At 47.6% G+C, this 11,934-nt stretch overlaps 1 pseudogene; it reads right to left on the reverse strand.

Annotated features, from left to right (window-relative positions):
- LOC124020746 overlaps window positions 1-11,316 on the reverse strand; it is an 80,018-nt pseudogene extending 68,702 nt beyond the window's left edge.
- Between the last annotated feature and the right edge of the window lie 618 nt (window positions 11,317-11,934).

An 11,934-nucleotide genomic window follows, 5' to 3' on the forward strand; every position in this document is an offset into this window, starting at 1 on the left:
AGGAGAGAGGAGAGGAAAGGAGAGAGGAGTTGAAAGGAGAGCGGAGAGGAAAGGAGAAGATCAAGGAGAGGAAAGGAGAGAAGAAGAGTGGGGAGGAAAAGAGGAAAGGAAAGGAGAGAGGAAAGGAGAGAGGAGAGGAAAGGAGAGAGGAGATGAAAGGAGAGAGGAAAGGAGAGAGGAGAGGAAAGGAGAGAGGAGATGAAAGGAGAGAGGAGAGGAAAGGAGAGAAGAAGAGTGGGGAGGAAAAGAGGAGAGGAAAGGAGAGAGGAAAGGAGAGCGGAGAGGAAAGGAGAGTGGGGAGGAAAAGAGGAGAGGAAAGGAGAGAAGAGAGGAGACCAGAGAGGAAAGGAGAGTGGGGAAGAAAAGAGGAGAGGAAAGGATAGAGGAAAGGAGAGCGGAGAGGAAAGGAGAGCGGAGAGGAGAGGAAAGGAGAGATGGAAGGAAAGGAGAGGAGCAAGGAGAGGAAAGGAGAGAAGAAGAGTGGGGAGGAAAGGATAGAGGAAAGGAGAGCGGAAAGGAGAGCAGAGAGGAAAGGAGAGCGGACAGGAAAGGAGAGATGAGAGGAAAGGAGAGATGAGAGGAAAGGAGAGATGAGAGGAAAGGAGAGCGGAGAGGAAAGGAGAGTGGGGAGGAAAAGAGGAGAGGAAAGGAGAGAGGAAAGGAGACCGGAGAGGAAAGGAGAGATGAGAGGAAAGGAGAGATGAGAGGAAAGGAGAGATGAGAGGAAAGGAGAGCGGAGAGGAAAGGAGAGCGGAGAGGAAAGGAGAGGAGCAAAGAGAGGAAAGGAGAGAAGAGTGGAGAGGAAAGGAGGAGAGGAAAGGAGAGAGGAAAGGAGAGCAGAGAGGAAAGGAGAGGAGCAAGGAGAGGAAAGGAGAGAAGAAGAGTGGGGAGGAAAGGAGAGAGGAAAGGAGAGCGTCCTGTCTTGGAGACCTGTTACCTCATCTGTCCTGTCTAGAGACCTGCTACCTCATCTGTCCTGTCTAGAGACCTGCTACATCATCTGTCCTGTCTAGAGACCTGCTACCTCATCTGTCCTGTCTAGAGACCTGCTACCTCATCTGTCCTGTCTAGAGACCTGCTACATCACCTGTCCTGTCTAGAGACCTGCTACATCTCCTGTCCTGTCTAGAGACCTGCTACATCATCTGTCCTGTCTAGAGACCTGCTACATCACCTGTCCTGTCTAGAGACCTGCTACATCAACTGTCCTGTCTAGAGACCTGTAGTTCACCTGTCCTGTCTAGAGACCTGTTACATCACCTGTCCTGTCTAGAGACCTGCTACCTCATCTGTCCTGTCTAGAGACCTGCTACATCTCCTGTCCTGTCTAGAGACCTGCTACATCACCTGTCCTGTCTAGAGACCTGCAGATCACCTGTCGTGTCTAGAGACCTGCTACCTCATATGTCCTGTCTAGAGACCTGTAGTTCACCTGTCGTGTCTAGAGACCTGCTACATCAACTGTCCTGTCTAGAGACCTGTAGTTCACCTGTCCTGTCTAGAGACCTGCTACATCACCTGTCCTGTCTAGAGACCTGTAGTTCACCTGTCGTGTCTAGAGACCTGCTACATCAACTGTCCTGTCTAGAGACCTGTAGTTCACCTGTCGTGTCTAGAGACCTGCTACCTCATCTGTCCTGTCTAGAGACCTGCTACATCATCTGTCCTGTCTAGAGACCTGCTACATCACCTGTCCTGTCTAGAGACCTGCTACCTCATCTGTCCTGTCTAGAGACCTGTAGTTCATCTGTCCTGTCTAGAGACCTGCTACATCACCTGTCCTGTCTAGAGACCTGCTACATCACCTGTCCTGTCTAGAGACCTGCTACATCTCCTGTCCTGTCTAGAGACCTGCTACATCATCTGTCCTGTCTAGAGACCTGCTACCTCATCTGTCCTGTCTAGAGACCTGCTACATCTCCTGTCCTGTCTAGAGACCTGCTACATCATCTGTCCTGTCTAGAGACCTGCTACCTCATCTGTCCTGTCTAGAGACCTGCTACATCTCCTGTCCTGTCTAGAGATCTGCTACCTCATCTGTCCTGTCTAGAGACCTGCTACATCATCTGTCCTGTCTAGAGACCTGCTACCTCATCTGTCCTGTCTAGAGACCTGCTACCTCATCTGTCCTGTCTAGAGACCTGCAGATCACCTGTCGTGTCTAGAGACCTGCTACCTCATATGTCCTGTCTAGAGACCTGCAGATCACCTGTCGTGTCTAGAGACCTGCTACATCTCCTGTCCTGTCTAGAGACCTGCTACATCACCTGTCCTGTCTAGAGACCTGCAGATCATCTGTCCTGTCTAGAGACCTGCTACATCAACTGTCCTGTCTAGAGACCTTGTGCTGCCATCCTGTTAGAAGGTAACAGATTATTTTATTACAATGGTTAAATTGGATTTTCATTGTGTTCAATGGTGTTATTTGCCCCCTAGTGGCGCTTTCTGGTACTTAGAAAGACAACGCAAATGGGAAGTTCAGAATTGGTTTTGCACTCATAGAAGCAGCTACAGACAACGCTACGGTGCAGGTCTTTCAATGTAGTTATTTCTTGTCACGCTTCAGCCTTGGAAAAATATTTGTTTGTAAGTTCGATTCAAGCATTTAGCTAATGATGATAATCTTGTTATTGATAGAGTTTCTTACATATCAATGTTGGTTGCATTTACTTACAAATTGCAATGCCTTTTGTGTATGTCGTTAGCTGTATTACTTTGCTCATGCGTCATGCAAACGAATTGTAAAATATACAATACTGTAGTTTTGTTACTGTTTCTAGTGTAATATGCTTTGTTATTCTACATAGATGGTTATACATTATTAGAGTAATGAAAGGAGCAATTACCATATGGTTAACAATTAGATATATGGTTTGGCATCATGCCAGATGCATGGTACCTTAGCACGTGCTTTGTATTTATGCAACTTCAAATGTTTAATGTACAGCTACAGTATGTCGGTGTGAATTGAACACTAAAGTATATTCTTTTCTGTATTTTGCAGTTTCACAACATAAACGTTTCAATATATTCATTCAAGAAAAGTCACGCCTTGGGAGTTTTATTGAAGACTTAGTTGTTAGCTATCTGTCTAGTTTTGCATGGGAATGCAACTCAAGGGCAGAATAGACCTGCTACATCAACTGTCCTGTCTAGAGACCTGCTACCTCATCTGTCGTGTCTAGAGACCTGCTACCACACCTGTTACACCATCTGTCGTGTCTAGAGACCTGCTACCACACCTGTTACACCATCTGTCCTGTCTAGAGACCTGCTCCAACACCTGTTACACCATCTGTCCTGTCTAGAGACCTGTTACATCATATGTCCTGTCTAGACAATCCTTTCTTTTTCTAGGATAACCGCTCCCCTCCTTCCTTTTTCTAGGATAACCGCTCCCCTCCTTCCTTTTTCTAGAATAACCGCTCCCCTCCTTCCTTTTTCTAGGATAACCGCTCCACTCCTTTCTTTTTCTAGGATAACCACTCCACTCCTTTTTCTAGGATAACCGCTCCACTCCTTTTTCTAGGATAACCACTCCACTCCTTTTTCTAGGATAACCGCTCCACTCCTTTTTCTAGGATAACCGCTCCCCTCCTTCCTTTTTCTAGGATAACCACTCCCCTCCTTCCTTTTCTAGGATAACCACTCCCCTCCACTCCTTTTTCTAGGATAACCACTCCCCTCCTTCCTTTTCTAGGATAACCACTCCCCTCCACTCCTTTTTCTAGGATAACAGCTCCCCTCCTTCCTTTTTCTAGGATAACCGCTCCACTCCTTTTTCTAGGATAACCACTCCACTCCTTTTTCTATGATAACCGCTCCCCTCCTTCCTTTTTCTAGGATAACCGCTCCACTCCTTTTTCTAGGATAACCACTCCACTCCTTTTTCTATGATAACCGCTCCCCTCCTTCCTTTTTCTAGGATAACCGCTCCACTCCTTTTTCTAGGATAACCGCTCCCCTCCTTCCTTTTTCTAGGATAACAGCTCCACTCTTTTTTCTAGGATAACCACTCCACTCCGTTTTATAGGATAACCTCTCCCCTCCTTCCTTTTTCTAGGATAACTGCTCCCCTGCTTCATTTTTCGAGGATAACAGCTCCACTAATTTTTCTAGGATAACCGCTCCACTCCGTTTTCTATAATAACCGCTCCACTCCTTTTTCTAGGATAACCGCTCCCCTCCTTCCTTTTTCTAGGATAACAGCTCCACTCTTTTTTCTAGGATAACCACTCCACTCCGTTTTATAGGATAACCTCTCCCCTCCTTCCTTTTTCTAGGATAACCGCTCCCCTCCTTCCTTTTTCTAGGATAACCACTCCACTCCTTTTTCTAGGATAACCGCTCCACTCCTTTTTCTAGGATAACCGCTCCCCTGCTTCCTTTTTCTAGGATAACCGCTCCGCTCCTTTCTTTTTCTAGGATAACCGCTCCAATCCTTCCTTTTTCTAGGATAACTGCTCCCCTCCTTCCTTTTTCTAGGATAACCGCTCCACTCCTTCCTTTTTCTAGAATAACCGCTCCACTCCTTCCTTTTTCTAGGATAACTGCTCCCCTCCTTCCTTTTTCTAGGATAACCGCTCCCCTCCTTGCTTTTTCTAGGATAACCGCTCCACTCCTTCCTTTTTCTAGGATAACCGCTCCACTCCTTCCTTTTTCTAGAATAACCGCTCCCCTCCTTCCTTTTTCTAGGATAACCGCTCCCCTCCTTCCTTTTTCTAGGATAACCGCTCCCCTCCTTTTTCTAGGATAACCGCTCCACTCCTTTTTCTAGAATAACCGCTCCACTCCTTTTTCTAGGATAACCGCTCCCCTCCTTCCTTTTTCTAGGATAACCGCTCCACTCCTTTTTCTAGGATAACCACTCCACTCCTTTTTCTATGATAACCGCTCCCCTCCTTCCTTTTTCTAGGATAACCGCTCCACTCCTTTTTCTAGGATAACCGCTCCCCTCCTTCCTTTTCTAGGATAACAGCTCCACTCTTTTTTCTAGGATAATTGCTCCCCTCCTTCATTTTTCGAGGATAACAGCTCCACTAATTTTTCTAGGATAACCACTCCACTCCGTTTTATAGGATAACCTCTCCCCTCCTTCCTTTTTCTAGGATAACTGCTCCCCTGCTTCCTTTTTCTAGGATAACTGCTCCCCTGCTTCCTTTTTCTAGGATAACCGCTCCCCTCCTTCCTTTTTCTAGGATAACCGCTCCCCTCCTTCCTTTTTCTAGGATAACTGCTCCCCTGCTTCCTTTTTCTAGGATAACTGCTCCCCTGCTTCCTTTTTCTAGGATAACCGCTCCCCTCCTTCCTTTTTCTAGGATAACTGCTCCCCTGCTTCCTTTTTCTAGGATAACTGCTCCCCTGCTTCCTTTTTCTAGGATAACCGCTCCCCTCCTTCCTTTTTCTAGGATAACCTCTCCCCTCCTTCCTTTTTCTAGGATAACTGCTCCCCTGCTTCCTTTTTCTAGGATAACCGCTCCCCTCCTTCCTTTTTCTAGGATAACCGCTCCCCTCCTTCCTTTTTCTAGGATAACCGCTCCCCTCCTTCCTTTTTCTAGGATAACCGCTCCCCTCCTTCCTTTTTCTAGGATAACCACTCCACTCCTTTTTCTAGGATAACCGCTCCACTCCTTTTTCTAGGATAACCGCTCCCCTGCTTCCTTTTTCTAGGATAACCGCTCCGCTCCTTTCTTTTTCTAGGATAACCGCTCCAATCCTTCCTTTTTCTAGGATAACTGCTCCCCTCCTTCCTTTTTCTAGGATAACCGCTCCACTCCTTCCTTTTTCTAGAATAACCGCTCCACTCCTTCCTTTTTCTAGGATAACTGCTCCCCTCCTTCCTTTTTCTAGGATAACCGCTCCCCTCCTTGCTTTTTCTAGGATAACCGCTCCACTCCTTCCTTTTTCTAGGATAACCGCTCCACTCCTTCCTTTTTCTAGAATAACCGCTCCCCTCCTTCCTTTTTCTAGGATAACCGCTCCCCTCCTTCCTTTTTCTAGGATAACCGCTCCCCTCCTTTTTCTAGGATAACCGCTCCACTCCTTTTTCTAGAATAACCGCTCCACTCCTTTTTCTAGGATAACCGCTCCCCTCCTTCCTTTTTCTAGGATAACCGCTCCACTCCTTTTTCTAGAATAACCGCTCCACTCCTTTTTCTAGAATAACCGCTCCACTCCTTTTTCTAGGATAACCGCTCCCCTCCTTCCTTTTTCTAGGATAACAGCTCCACTCCTTCCTTTTTCTAGGATAACCGCTCCCCTCCTTCCTTTTTCTAGGATAACCGCTCCACTCCTTTTTCTAGAATAACCACTCCACTCCTTTTTCTAGGATAACCGCTCCACTCCTTTTTCTAGAATAACCGTTCCACTCCTTTTTCTAGAATAACCGCTCCACTCCTTTTTCTAGGATAACTACTCCACTCCTTTTTCTAGGATAACCTCTCCACTCCTTCCTTTTTCTAGGATAACCGCTCCACTCCTTTTTCTAGGATAACCGCTCCCCTCCTTCCTTTTTCTAGGATAACCGCTCCCCTCCTTCCTTTTTCTAGGATAACCGCTCCCCTCCTTCCTTTTTCTAGGATAACCGCTCCCCTCCTTCCTTTTTCTAGGATAACCGCTCCACTCCTTCCTTTTTCTAGGATAACCGCTCCCCTCCTTCCTTTTTCTAGGATAACCGCTCCCCTCCTTCCTTTTTCTAGGATAACCGCTCCACTCCTTTTTCTAGGATAACCACTCCACTCCTTTTTCTAGGATAACCGCTCCACTCCTTTTTCTAGGATAACCACTCCACTCCTTTTTCTAGGATAACCGCTCCACTCCTTTTTCTAGGATAACCGCTCCCCTCCTTCCTTTTTCTAGGATAACCGCTCCACTCCTTTTTCTAGGATAACAGCTCCCCTCCTTCATTTTTCGAGGATAACAGCTCCACTCCTTCCTTTTTCTAGGATAACCACTCCCCTCCTTCCTTTTTCTAGAATAACCGCTCCCCTCCTTCCTTTTTCTAGAATAACTGCTCCCCTCCTTCCTTTTTCTAGGATAACCGCTCCACTCCTTCCTTTTTCTAGGATAACCGCTCCACTCCTTCCTTTTTCTAGAATAACCGCTCCCCTCCTTCCTTTTTCTAGGATAACTGCTCCCCTCCTTCCTTTTTCTAGGATAACCGCTCCCCTCCTTCCTTTTTCTAGGATAACCGCTCCACTCCTTTTTCTAGGATAACCACTCCACTCCTTTTTCTAGGATAACCGCTCCACTCCTTCCTTTTTCTAGGATAACCGCTCCACTCCTTTTTCTAGGATAACCACTCCACTCCTTTTTCTAGGATAACCGCTCCACTCCTTTTTCTAGGATAACCGCTCCCCTCCTTCCTTTTTCTAGGATAACCGCTCCACTCCTTTTTCTAGGATAACAGCTCCCCTCCTTCATTTTTCGAGGATAACAGCTCCACTCCTTCCTTTTTCTAGGATAACCACTCCCCTCCTTCCTTTTTCTAGAATAACCGCTCCCCTCCTTCCTTTTTCTAGAATAACTGCTCCCCTCCTTCCTTTTTCTAGGATAACCGCTCCACTCCTTCCTTTTTCTAGGATAACCGCTCCACTCCTTCCTTTTTCTAGAATAACCGCTCCCCTCCTTCCTTTTTCTAGGATAACTGCTCCCCTCCTTCCTTTTTCTAGGATAACCGCTCCCCTCCTTCCTTTTTCTAGGATAACCGCTCCACTCCTTTTTCTAGGATAACCACTCCACTCCTTTTTCTAGGATAACCGCTCCACTCCTTTTTCTAGGATAACCGCTCCACTCCTTTTTCTAGGATAACCGCTCCACTCCTTTTTCTAGGATAACCGCTCCACTCCTTTTTCTAGGATAACCGCTCCCCTCCTTCCTTTTTCACTACCTCTTTCTTTGTGCGTGTGTGAGACTGCATATGTGTGTGTGTGTGTGTGTGTGTGTGTGTGTGTGTGTGTGTGTGTGTGTGTGTGTGTGTGTGTGTGTGTGTGTGTGTGTGTGTGTGTGTGTGTGTGTGTGTGTGTGTGCGTGCGTGCATGTGTGTTGTGTTGTGTGACTCACCCCTGTCCCAGCTGTCTGCAGACCACTGTAGCGTCCTGCTCTCCCCAGTCATCACCACAGACAGACCCCCAGACCCCCTGTAGATACACCTCCACCCTGCCATCCAGCTTAGAGCGGCCGCCCTGCAGGCGCACTGACCCTGGACGAGACACACACACACACCGTTTAGATCATTTTCCACTGAGGGAGAGAGAAAGAGAAAGAAAGAGACAGAGAGTGACAGAGACACACAAAGAGAGGCACACAGAGCGAGGCACACAGAGTGACAGTGAGAGAGAGACACAGAGTGACAGTGAGAGAGAGACACAGAGTGACAGAGAGAGAGAGACACAGAGTGACAGAGAGAGAGAGAAAGACAGAGAGAGAGAGAGACACAGAGTGACAGAGAGAGAGAGAAAGACAGAGAGAGAGAGAGACACAGAGTGACAGAGAGAGAGAGAAAGACAGAGAGAGAGAGAGACACAGAGTGACAGAGAGAGAGAGACACAGAGTGACAGAGAGAGAGAGAAAGACAGAGAGAGAGAGAGACACAGAGTGACAGAGAGAGAGACACAGAGTGACAGAGAGAGAGAGACATAGAGTGACAGAGAGAGAGAGAGAGAGAGAGAGACACAGAGTGACAGAGAGAGAGAAAGACAGAGAGAGAGAGAGACACAGAGTGACAGAGAGAGAGAGACACAGAGTGACAGAGAGAGAGACACAGAGTGACAGAGAGAGAGAGACACAGAGTAACAGAGAGACACAGAGTGACAGAGAGAGAGAGACACAGAGTGACAGAGAGAGAGACACAGAGTAACAGAGAGAGAGACACAGAGTGACAGAGAGAGAGAGACACAGAGTAACAGAGAGACACAGAGTGACAGAGAGACACAGAGTGACAGAGAGAGAGAGACACAGAGTGACAGAGAGAGAGAGACACAGAGTGACAGAGAGAGAGACACAGAGTGACAGAGAGAGAGAGACACAGAGTGACAGAGAGAGAGACACAGAGTGACAGAGAGAGACACAGAGAGTAACAGAGAGTAACAGAGAGACACAGAGTGACAGAGTGAGAGACACAGTGTGAGGGAGAGACATAGAGAGACAGAGAGAGAAAGAGATATGATACTCGGGAGACAGATACACATCAGAGGAAAACGTTGATTTCCTTGATCCTTCTATTTCATAGGTCACTGAGGCACATAAATCAAGCTGACCAATAACACACACACACACACACACACACACACACACACACACACACACACACACACACACACACACACACACACACACACACACACACACACACACACACACACACACACACACACACACACACAGTCTCCCCCCTAATGACTGACAGCTTGTCTATCTTGGTAGAGTCTCCCCCCTAATAACATACAGCTTGTCTGTCTTGGTAGAGTCTCCCCCTAATACCTGACAGTGTGTCTATATTGGTAGAGTCTCCCCCCTCATGACTGACAGCTTGTCTATCTTGGTAGAGTCTCCCCCCTGTTGACTGACAGCTTGTCCGTCTTGGTAGAGTCTCCCCCCTAATGACTGACAGCGTGTCTATCTTGGTAGAGTCTCCCCCTAATGACTGACAGCTTGTCTGTCTTGGTAAAGTCTCCCCCTAGTGACTTACAGCTTGTCTGTCTTGGTAGAGTCTCCCCCTAATGACTGGCAGCTTGTCTGTCTTGGTAGAGTCTCCCCCTAATGACTGACAGTGTGTCTGTCTTGGTAGAGTCTCCCCCCTAATGACTGACAGCTTGTCTGGGAGCTTGTTGATCTTGGTAGAGTCTCCCCTAATGACTGACAGCTTGTCTATATTGGTAGAGTCTCCCCCTAATAACTGACAGCTTGTCTATATTGGTAGAGTCTCCCCCCTAATGACTGACAGCTTGTCTATATTGGTAGAGTCTCCCCCTAATGACTGACAGCTTGTCTATATTGGTAGAGTCTCCCCCTAATGACTGACAGCTTGTCTATCTTGGTAGAGTCTCCCCCTAATGACTGACAGCTTGTCTGTCTTGGTAAAGTCTCCCCCCTAATGACTGACAGCTTGTCTGTCTTGGTAGAGTCTCCCCCTAATGACTGACAGCTTGTCTGTCTTGGTAAAGTCTCCCCCCTAATGACTGACAGCTTGTCTGTCTTGGTAGAGTCTCCCCCCTAATGACTGACAGCTTGTCTGTCTTGGTAAAGTCTCCCCCCTAATGACTGACAGCTTGTCTGTCTTGGTAAAGTCTCCCCCTAATACCTGACAGCTTGTCTGTCTTCATACATTTTAACATAACAACGTTTCTTAGTCTAGCCACCAACCAGACACATACCTCAATATTAATGAGATGCTTCCATCTGCTGAGACATGCCCGCTGTTGCCACACACACACACACACACACACACACACACACACACACACACACACACACACACACACACACACACACACACACACACACACACACACACACACACACACACACACACACACACACACACACACACACACACACACACACACACACACACACCTCTCCCCTTCCTCTACCTTGTTTACAGTCGCAGTAGCCCCAGTCGGTTCTGCCGCGGCTGTTCCTGAAGAAGCACCAGGGTCTGATCCTGTTGTCCGGGTTCCGACAGCGGTTATGATCCCCAAGCCCTCTACCCGGATAGCGCTCCTCAAACCCCGCTACCTCGCTCCACCTCATACACACCGCACCGGACTCCGTCACGTCCACAGCCCCTTGGTAGAACCCGTCTCTCCCGCGGCTCTGGACACAGTCGGTAAACGGTAGATTGAAGGAAGGAGAGGGAACGACGTCGGAGGAGGAAAGAGAGTAGGGAGAGGAGGCGAAAACAACTACTAGTGTAACGACTGAGAGGAGAACAGAGTCCATGATGTTGTTGTAGAGTAGCCTAGACATTTGTTTTCTCGGTTCTGGCTTTCTTTTCTCCCTCTCCTCTCGCTCTCAAATGTAGTCCATAACCGAGAGAGAGAAATAAACACGAAACCGGTTCACGCCACACTACATAGTGTGGGATAGGATCGACCGGGACCGGGTGTGTGTGAGTGAGAATACCGGGCAAGAAAGGAGTTTTTAAAAGAGACGCGGATCAATGAACGAAACAGAACTCGTGCCTCGAGCCCGGTAGTTAATGAGATCCCGAGTGACTCTCGCGCTTGTGTGTTGCGTATAACCTTTATTTAACTAGGCAAGTCAGTTAAAGAACAAATTCTTATTTTTACAATTACGGTCTACCCTGGCCAAACCCTATCCCGGCCGGTTGTGATACAGCCTGGAATCGAACGAGGGTCTGTAGTGACGCCTCTAGCACTGAGAAGCACACAGGAGCCCTGTGTGTGTGTGTGTGTGTGTGTGTGTGTGTGTGTGTGTGTGTGTGTGTGTGTGTGTGTGTGTGTGTGTGTGTGTGTGTGTGTGTGTGTGTGTGTGTGTGTGTGTGTGTGTGTGTGTGCGCGTGCGTGTGTGCGTGCGTGTGTGTGTGTGTGTGTGTGTGTGTGTGTGTGTGTGTGTGTGTTATTGTAATAGCCTTATTGATGGGTCATAACAAGGTGTATGTATCCTACAGGGCTAATTCACATTATACATCCCACACATTAGCTACCTCTTGGTTCCTGGTTGGAGACTGGTCCTACATCGTAAAGAGCTGCTACCACTCCATCCCACACATTAGCTACCTCTTGGTTCCTGGTTGGAGACTGGTCCTACATCGTAAAGAGCTGCTACCACTCCATCCCACACATTAGCTACCTCTTGGTTCCTGGTTGGAGACTCGTCCTACATGGTAAAGAGCTGCTACCACTCCATCCCACACATTAGCTACCTCTTGGTTCCTGGTTGGAGACTGGTCCTACATCGTAAAGAGCTGCT

The sequence above is a fragment of the Oncorhynchus gorbuscha genome, unplaced genomic scaffold (genome assembly GCF_021184085.1).
Source record: "Oncorhynchus gorbuscha isolate QuinsamMale2020 ecotype Even-year unplaced genomic scaffold, OgorEven_v1.0 Un_scaffold_895, whole genome shotgun sequence".
Classification (NCBI taxonomy): domain Eukaryota; kingdom Metazoa; phylum Chordata; class Actinopteri; order Salmoniformes; family Salmonidae; genus Oncorhynchus; species Oncorhynchus gorbuscha.